This window comes from Phalaenopsis equestris, unplaced genomic scaffold (genome assembly GCF_001263595.1).
Source record: "Phalaenopsis equestris unplaced genomic scaffold, ASM126359v1 Scaffold001070, whole genome shotgun sequence".
Classification (NCBI taxonomy): Eukaryota; Viridiplantae; Streptophyta; class Magnoliopsida; order Asparagales; family Orchidaceae; genus Phalaenopsis; species Phalaenopsis equestris.
The window spans coordinates 243,542-254,257 of record NW_018165509.1 but is presented as its reverse complement, the minus strand read 5'-3'; the positions used below and the strand labels follow the sequence as shown (position 1 = coordinate 254,257).

The window sequence follows — 10,716 nt, the reverse complement described above, 5'->3', positions numbered from 1 at the left end:
GTAGGGAAATGCCATTAAATTTAAAAATAATTTTCATATACTAAATATTTAAATATTTCCCTTCACCCATTATACCTCCACTTTTACTCATACCTACACTTGTTTATATTTCTTATATGCCCTGCATAACTCTAGTTTCAGGTATGTATTCACTTGTCCACATCCATTAACGCATATCAAATGCATAGATGGGTATTTACATAAGTGAAAAAAGTCTTATAACTTCAGTTGATTGCACATAATAAACAGTTGTCCAAACACAACCATCTGCAAATCCCTCATTTTTAACATTTTTTTGCACATTTTTATGATACAAAAGCATAAATGTTAATAATTTTGGCATATCAAATATCACAACATGCTATAGAAAGTGGTCACCAATAGGAATAAGTAATAATGTAATTTACAAGCGAAATAAATATATACATATCAACAAACACACTTAAAATACCACTTCTAAAATAATATATAAAGTATTTTTTATTTTACAACAAATTTATCAGGCTTAACACATTGCTAAATTATACAGATTATTATTCAACACAAACTATTATGTGAAAAATAAATATTTTTATGTCAAAATGCCCAACACGATCTAATCTACAATATATAAACATTTATGCGGTGAATAGTTCGTAAATCTAGCTCTGAGTGTATTAAATTCCACCAAATAAAATACCAAAAAAATATTAAAAAAACAATTAAATTGAAAAACTTAATTAGATTAATAGTAGTCTACCTAGAACTAGACAATTTCCCCAACTAACACGAGAGACGAAATTGGCTCTACAAACTCCAAATTAAACTCTCTCTCTAAGATTCACTTCCTCACCCTCTCTCTCTCTCTAAAAAGTTTTTTGGATGGAAGAAAAGAAAAATGAATCTAATGAAATGTAGTGGGTGAGGTTATTTATTCATCCAACTTATTTTCTTAATTTATTTAATTAAAGGATATAATGGTAATCATCTAAATTATTATATTAATTAAATATAAACTTTATAGAAACTTTTTATATCTTGAAATATATGAATCTAAAAATTATGACAAAAACTACAATAAATATAAAAAGCATTTCTAGAACACACTAGTGAAAACGGTTTGTAAAACAGACACCTGATAGCTCTAAAAAATCCACTTATACAAAGATGCACCAAATCCTTAACAAAAGATAGGTTGAACAAGAAAATTTTTATTTTCCAATTTATGAAACTCATAAAAATAGATAAAATATGTTAAAAATATAATCCAATATGCACTACAATCTCAAGAAGATATTTTATAAACCAGAAATGAAAGAAAACTAATAAAATTGATGAATAAATTGAGCATCAAATTAACTCCCAAAACTTCAAGAAAATATAAAAACTATATAATAAATATATAAGATTTAACATATCCCAAAATTAGGTCTCAATAGGTGTACCGGTATACTACAATAGCAGTAGTTACAAGTGAGTTAATCATCGAGAATGAATGCACACATACTTAGGCGTACCAGCCAGGATGGATCGCAGATAAACAATCTTAATCACCACTCTCTGATGCCTGAGATGTATAACGCCTCGTTCAAAGGGAAAATGAGAGAGGCGAAGCGAGGGAGATGAAGTGATCGTTCAGGGAGACAGACGGGCGATTTTGTTCTATAAATTGACGCGTATGATGGAGGCAGAGGTGAGATCGAGAGGCTTCGTGGCAGACGCCGACCAAAACGACAAATCAAGGGCTGATTGACATGTACAAAGCAAGGAGACCAATAAGCACAAGCTAGGGTTTCCTCTTGCATCTATCAAAATTTAGGCAGGTTGTCGACTTCGAGCAGAGGAGACGAGATGCTTGACGAGGATGACGAAGCTTGCTGAAGTATTAGCATCAATCAGGCGAGGGCGGCGATGACGTAGGAATGTCGAAATCGAGCAGTGATTATGGTCTCGTGCACGAAGGAAGAAAGGAGGAAAAGAAAACCTTTACTTGTGGAAGAAATATTAGGATGTATTTGGGCTCTAATTTTGAGGCGCTACGTGTTAAATGATGGTACCGTAACATATTTTTTCGGGGGTCATTTGACACGTGTCGCTCTACCATTGAAGTTCTGAAGTATTAGGACTCCTGACCTAATATTTTTTCTTATAATGAGAAGATTGAATCGTAAACCAAGTTCTGCGAACATTTTGTGTACGGTTCCGAGCATAAGAAGAATAAGCGAAGGATATGTTAGGGTTTGTTTTTTATTTTATCTTTATAGTAATTATGTTAGGATTATTATTTTTATGCTAATTAAAATTAGTAAGCATTGATGAAGAAAATATAAAGTTATGGATCAATGAGAGAAAAATAAAATATTAATAGATAATTTTTAATGATTTGACAATTTGATTAAGGTTTAAAATAAATCTAAAAATGATGGTAGTTAGTACATCATTAATTTTTATATTAACAATAAATAGCGAAACAATGAATCAAATTAAGATTCAATATATGTAATTATAATTTAATAATAATTAATTTAAGTATATCTATAGATTATTTAACCATAATAAAATTTATTAACACAAATAATTCTTATATTAGGTATTTCAAGTGAAGGAGTTAAATTTAAGGGTAATAAAGTGGAGAACACCGAAGTGAACACTTACATTCCTATGTTGTAGTAATATTTTGTTTCATCTCGATCAAATACATTTACTATTACTATTATATTTATAACACTACATACTCATGATTTAGAGTTTTATTGAATTTTATTCATATTGTAGGATTGACATGGATACTCATGTTTACTTAAATTATCATAGATATTGATTCTTGTAAAAGTATATTGGCTTATAAATAAATGAGAATGAAAGAATCATTATTAGATAGTGTTTGTTTAGTATAATTGTATGTGCATGTTTTGTTATGATAGAGTTCACCGATTTATGATACTAACAGAAAAATGTTAAGATATCCGCGCACGTAAATAAAAATACGAATATTGATATTAGAGTATATTAATTGATATAATTTTTAGATGGAACTTCTGCGACGGTTGCACATATATAAAATGATATATATAAATATATGTTATTGATATTGTAAAACACATTTAATGTTATAAAATATTGTGATTATTAAATTATCAAATGCTTTTGTGATGATTACAAGCTTAACTAGCATGCATATTCTTTTCTTTTTCGTTGTGTTACTGTAGCTTATAACTGTGAGTATTCATTGCTATAGTTAATTCAATGTTGTTTTAAACTAACTTTTTTTAAGTTTAATTAATCGATTAAAAAATGATGAATAAAAGAAAATATTTATAGAAAATGTGAACAACAAAAAAATATGATAAATTAAACTGTACTACTTTAATTTTTATATAATGACTTTTTCATTTATTAAAATGTTAGTTGTAGAAATTTAATTGCTCCAGTCTGACCGTCTATACCCATCTTGATTAATACCAAACTCTGAATCGGATCGTGACAAAATGACATCGAACCACAGCTTTCAAGAGTCATTGGGGGCATAACATTACATGTCCCCAAAATGTGTTCTTAAAAGAAAATAATTAGGGACGGGGTTCTCTTCGATAATTTTAGCAACCAACTCACTCGTTATCTTCAACCTATCTCGTCGAAGCAACCTGTTCTGTATTCATTGAAAAGGCAGGAAACACAACCTATCTACTTAAAAAACCTTCAAGCAGAACTTCAACAAATTATCACCATAAAACTTTTACCTAATGATAGAAGTCCAAATGCCGAATTGGCAATACCTATGACCTTTTAACTCTACTGATTGATAATCTAAAAGCTCCCTATCATAGACCCATTCAAAATGGCCAACATAAACATCCCTAATGTAAACTAACCAATCTTACATGTTAAGTGACTCACTGCCGATCGACACGCTCCAACAAAGGGTCTAAGATACTCATTAATCCCACATAAAAGTAAGAACAGACACTTAAATGATGATATTATATGATTGCTTTTACTTCTTCTTCATGAAATAGAAGTACTTGATTTAGAGCCACTGAGCCAACAACATAACTGGTTGACATCTGCTCTTCATCTCTTGCAACAGCCCAAGACGCTAGATTCGACCATGAACTTGTCATATTCGACATCCGTTTGTCCTTTCAAATGTATCCGAAAATTTTTCAAGAATGATTTTATGACTTGATATGGGTTTGATTTGACTCAAATTGGATTTGTTTTTATTTCGTTAGGCCCGCCTCATCGAGCCGGTCAATTTGACCATACGTTTGTTGAAATCGGAGTTCTAAATGACTCTTAATTGAAGTCTGAATGTTTCTTATTCTAAAAATTACCTCAAGGTTCATCTCATTGCCTCGAGATTCATGCCGGATGAATCCAACGAGCCCAAGATAGCTCAATTCCGACATTGTTAAGGCACTCAAATGTCCATGAAACACCATCTGATCGAAGGAAGCTCTCAGAACCGTCCGATCAAAGTTGTTTATATTCTTGCATTAATTACACCCAAAACGCTATAAATAAAGTCTCACCCCTCTCATGAGGGAGGAGGCTTACAGCTTGATAGAGAACTCGAAGCTTTGAGAAGAAACTGAAGTACAGCACCATCCCTGTCTTCATTGCACGTCGTCAGCCACCATCGACCACCGTCGATCGTTATCAACCACCGAAAAATTGTCGTCGACATCCAAATATCATCATCACCTACCGCCGACACGGCTAACCACTGTCCACCATTGCCGACCGTCGTCAACCGGGTCAACCGCTGATGACAACCGTCGACCGACGTCAACTATCATAGGCGCCCATCAATTGTTGTCTACCAACGTCGACCACCGACGACCACCGTCCATCTTCAACCACCACCAACTGTCGTCAACATTCGACGATCGCGGTTGACTGTAAATACCCGTCGATCATCGTTGACCACTGCTAACTACTATGTATAACCACCGATTGTCGGTCACCGTCGACCACCGCCAACCATCATCGACTACCGTCAACTATCATCAACACCCGCTGATCGTCATCGACCACTATCGAATGTCATCTACAACCATCGATCATTGTCAAACACTACTGTCACTGTCAACTACTATTGATCGTCATCGACCGTTGTTGGCCGTCATTAATCACTACTAATCACCATTGATCACCACTGACCGGAAGCTGTCAGTCAATAAACATTTCTCGTCTGTGGGACAAGAGTTCTTTGTAATCATCAACCTATAGTGTATTCTTACAACTTGGGGTTTTTTCACGTAAAAATTTTTGGTGTCATTACTAGTTGTCGACCGTTGTTGACCATCATTAATCACTACTAATCACCATCGATCACCACTGACCGGAAGCTGTCAGACAATAAACATTTCTCGTCTGTGGGACAAGAGTTCTTTGTAATCATCAACCTATAGTGTATTCTTACAACTTGGGGTTTTTTCACGTAAAAATTTTTGGTGTCATTACTAGTTGTTTTATTTCACCTAAGTGTGTGTTGAATTCTCTTACAATGTAAAGACAATAGTTCATTACTCTACCGCTGCAAATTTTAAAAGCATGAAAAAGAAGTGAATTCACCAAGAACTAAAAATCCAAGGCACTCGAGGCCACTTGCCCAATTCAAAAGGCACGTGCATAAAGAAACTCGCTAATTCAAAATAGCCCAACTCAAGTGACACTCACATAATTCAAAAGACCCAAGCTCTGAAAATTACTCCCCCAATTCTAAGAACTCAAGCTCCAAACACCAACCAATACATAACCGACTTGCACACACCCGAAGCACTCGCTTAGAGGGTCAAATTCTAAAATATTTATTAAAAACCTGCTACTTCAAGTAATATTTAATCATAAAAATATATTTAAAATAAATTAATTAACTTTATATTCTACCAGATCTATACATTCCAAAAACAAAACTCCTTTCCTCCATCTTCTATCAAATAAAGCAGCAAGTAATGGAGGTCGAGATAGTTTACCATTGTCTGCAAATACTCAAAAGACAACAGGCATGGGTTATCCACATCACACGACCATTACTAAAATCATAAGAATGAACCAATACTCAAGACATTACCAGCACTCAAATTATACAAATGAGAATGATATATTAACTACAATGCATAAGAATAACCAGAAAATTATTCTCAACAGAGTTTGGAATTCATTTATGACAAATTTTTTAAGTTTACTAGAGAATTACAGGAATTCTATACTGAACAAAAATATTCAAGTCATTCTGGGCAACCAAATACATCAAGATACCTGCATTGCCAAAGGTTGAGAGGCTTTTAAAGCCAACTGCTCCACAAAGCTGTTACCTGTATGAATACCAAACGACAAGAAAACAAGGCAGGGATTGACAGCAAACCACACAATAAGATATAGCCAGATGAAGAAAGAAAATTTGATGGGAAAAAAAAATTCATAAAATTCCGTAAAATCACCAAAATCTGCTAGAAAATACTCATGATAAGATTTAACTTCTATTATACAACTTTACATGTACAGACATTTAAAATGGACCAAGGAATTGTAGACATGATTTTTTTTTTTCACTTGGGAAAAAAAATGCATACCTATCGATAGATGGATGCACCAAGTAATTTACAAATTTCTTTGAACCTAATCCCGCTGATGACCATCTCTCAATAGTTCTGAACAAGCCAAAAGTGAAGAAAATGTCACTTTCAGGGTGAGAGAAGGAGAAACCATCCCACAATATCCTCAGTGCCTGCAGCAATACAATCTGTCAAGAACTGAGCCTGTAAATAGATTGATCCAAAATGTTAATAAAAAACTGTATTTGGAAACAGCTAACAAAATAGCACCGACGATTTTAGTTTAAATTTGAACAATAGAGAATTCACCTTCACATCTTTGAGAACAAAGGGCTCAATTCTTCAACACTCAAGCACACAGAATTATTCTCCTCCCATTTAGATTTCAATGTTACGATCTTCAGCTAAAGATCAACAACAACAACAAAAAAGCCGTTATTCCACTAAGAGGAGTTTCTCATTGTGTCCTATTGAGTGTCATATTTTTCATTTAAATCTAATAAATTAAGATCATTTTTTATATAAGTCTAACTCTACCTTTCCTTAACATAAGTTCAATCTAAAGCATCTAATCTCCTAACAAGATAATCAAATGGTCGCCGTTTAATGTGACCAAACCATCTTAAGACAATTCTCTCTAATTTTATCTATCATTAGAGCCACACCAACCCTTTCACGGATACATTTTTTTCTCATTTTATCTCTGAGAGCCAAGTCATTCATCCACCTGAGCATTCTCATCTCAGCAACACTTATCTTAGTTTTATGGTTCTATTTTGTAATGGTTCTGCTACTAGGGGGAAGGGAAAATGAAGAAACCAAAAAATGCAAGCGAGGAGTCGCGTAGTTGAAGAAATGAGAGAGATGAAATAAAAGAATCGGGAAGCCAAAGAGGTCAGTTCGCTATAAATTAAAGAAAGACAGGGAAAAAAGGAGGTAGAACAAATCCTAGCGACTTACCTAAGAGTCGAGCAAAATGAGGAGAGAATGACAGTGCGAGAGAGACCCTAGATGGCGATGAGGAGCTTGAAGAAGTATTAGCATCGAGGTCGAGCAGTGGAAAGGGTGTCATTGACTCTTTGAGCAGGACAGAGCTGAGCGTAGAGGAAGTTGTGTGTTTGCAGGTAAGGGCTTCGACCAACCAACAAAGAAGAAGAGTAGAGGAAGAAGCATTGTAGAGTACGAAGAATAGTTGAGCTCGTGCACTGTCAAGCAGGAAAGGAAGGTCACGAGGGAGAGAAACAAAGCCAGTTGATGCGATCAGATTCTCGCAGAGGGGAGGAAGTAGAAGCCTTCACACGGTATAGGATCGACCGGGGTAAGGTTTATATAATATTAAATAGTAATAATAATAATCATTTTATTTACTTATCAAATAGAAAGTAAGTCAGATTAGATAAAGTAAATTTAATACTTATTTAATGAAAAGGTAATAGTTTATTAAGATAATAAATTAATTAAATATCATCTTTATGTTAGGTATGTAATTTAAAGGAATCGACATCAAGGCAAATTCAAGCACAAATTAATCGATATCGAGGCGAGTACTCATACTTTTAAATCTATAGTAATATTTTAGTTCTTCTCGATGTTTATGCATTAGTAAAAGATGATATTTGCACAAATTTTATTTGATTTATATATTTTTTTTTATTGATCACATTATTAGGAATATTTGTAGCTATTAATATTATGCATTGGTGTATGTTATATATAATATATTGATTTTAATGTGACGAGCATATGAATGATATATTTATGTTGATTGTTTGTATATGCATGACTGACTATGATGGAATAACCCCTTGATAATACTAATAAGGAAACACTAAGGTAATCGTGCACGTATATGAAAAAGAATATTGATATTGATGTGTCTTAATTGACAACTTTTAAATGATGTTAATATGACGGTTATAAAAATATAGAATGATAATGATATGTTATTAATATAGTAAGGTTCTTCGAATATCATTAAATATTTTTATTGATTTACTAAAAGTTTGACTGACATGCATATTGCTTCTTTTTCACTTGTATTATTGTAGTTTATGAGTATGAGTATTCACCGGCTCGTTTAGCTCACAGTTGTTTTAAAATAACTATTCAGAATAATTTAATTAATTAAAAGATGAGTGATAGAAGAAAAAATGTTTATAGAAGATGTGGACAACCAGTACAAATGTAATTTTAAATGTATTGCTTTAATTTAAATTGATTAGTGATTCTTTCATTTGTAAAATATTATTTATAGAGAACTAATATCGAAAATTTAATTCCCACCGTCCGACTGTTTATCCCAGCCTTTATTAATTCCAAGCCCAGGCCCGGTCATAGATTTTTTATAGTCCAACGCTCTGCGGCATAAAGCATTGCAAGTTTCATCGGGTATTTCAACATTTTTTTGAGATTATAATATGTTATGCATTTAAATGAAAATTAAGCAAGATATGAAATAGAACAATAAAATAAATATTTGCATCTCTAAAATTAGACATCAAAAAAATTCTCAATACAAAATGTTATATAAATATAGAAAATAAACATCGAAAAATCCCCAATACATCTGAAATAGTAAACATCAACCAGGATACACTACAAAATGCACAAAAATATAATCTATAAGATCACTAAAATATCTGTAATCTCTTCTTTTAACTGGATCATCTCCTGAGCACCCTCTCCTTCAGATGTGTTGAAATGATTTGCACCAAAGCCTTCCTCAGGAAAATGATTGTCCTGCCCAATGTTTGAATACTTCCACAGATATGCATGTTGGATCTTCATCTAAAACCTTGAATCAACATCGTCCCGAGATGGATGGATCCGTATAAAATTATGTAAAGTTGTCGTCGCAACAATAATCTTTACTTTTTAAGGATTATGTTGGCATACTCAGAATTGACCCACTTCTTTCATACGCTGAATGCTCTCTCAATAACAATTCGAAGTGATGAGAGTCTTTAGTTGAACAATTTATTCATCCCTCCAATCACTTGGTTGTGCTCAAAATAATGAAGGTTGTGCCTCATATCCAAAAAGGACTTTAAGAAACCTAATTGTAAGGGATACCTGAATCGACGAGGTAAATTTTCCTGAATAATAACATTATTACTACACACCCTCAAATTAAATGCTTCATATACAATCATGAATATACTAACTGTATTCACGTCCTCGAGTTATAAATTTGAATATGGGACTATTATGAGCACTCTCTTCTCATCTAGTCACTAAGAAGGCAAGACACGTTGAAGTCATAAACTGCTAAGATATTTTGTCTTCTCATCTAGTCATTAAGATGGCAAGACACGTTGAAATCACAAACTGCTAAAATATTTTGTGTAGCAGATCCACATATTTCAATATATACAATCTTGTCATCATTGTCAACACGTGCGTTGACATTTGTGGCATTAATTGATCCTATACAATTCTATTTAAAAAATTCATTAGCACAACTTTTTTGTTGTAAGACATACATGCAAAATAAATAGAAGTATCAATATCTTGAAGAATGACATGTATCACATATCGTTCTCTCTATTAGTGCATGCACAAAAGTAGGATCTATGAGTTTCACAATATTGTTTGACAATCTAACCAAAGATTTAAATCTCAATATTGAAATATTTGTTAACTGTTTTTGTTGAATGATGTAATTGCTAAGAAGCTGCACGAATGGACTTGTTGTCTGACATAATATATAATATAAAGACTAGTGTTTCCCTGGATGTAAATTGAGACAATCCATGCAAAATGTAATTATTATGTAATGCATCCAACAAATCATAATATATTATGAATCCTGCTTTTCACCTAGCACCCACAACGAAGTCGAATGGAGTGAGAAGAAGGGGGTATTATCGGGGATAAAACAAGACATTTGTCGAATTGATGAGATGCGGGATAGTTAGGGTCCGTTTGGGGCAGCTTGTGCGTTTCATGATAAGCTGCTTATCCTGAAACGTGGCCCGTGGGCTGGCCACAAGGGTGGACCCGCGGTCTGCGTTTAGTGTAAAAACTCAAACGCAGTTTCAGATAAACTAGCGAAACGCACAAACCAAATGGTACAACAGCGTTTTGAAAACGCCGCCCACACTTATAAGTTGCCGACAGTGTTTTGAAAACGCCGCCCACACTTATAAGTTGCCTCAAACGGACCCTTAGTCATTTT

General features: G+C 33.5%; 1 protein-coding gene across 6 annotated transcripts in view; it reads right to left on the bottom strand.

The window, feature by feature from the left end:
- Window positions 1–6,252: 6,252 nt before the first annotated feature.
- Window positions 6,253–10,716, bottom strand: part of LOC110032952 — a 33,576-nt gene continuing 29,112 nt past the window's right edge. Inside the window, exons 8-9 of one of the 6 annotated variants that reach the window (XR_002294905.1) lie at window positions 6,558–6,712; window positions 6,253–6,299 (exon numbers count right to left, since the gene is read on the bottom strand). The gene's annotated coding sequence lies outside the window, so the exon portion shown is untranslated. Of the gene's footprint in view, window positions 6,300–6,417; window positions 6,744–6,848; window positions 6,944–10,716 lie in introns of those variants that run through there. The other 5 variants (XR_002294906.1, XM_020736745.1, XM_020736746.1 and 2 more) reach the window with 5 other exon arrangements.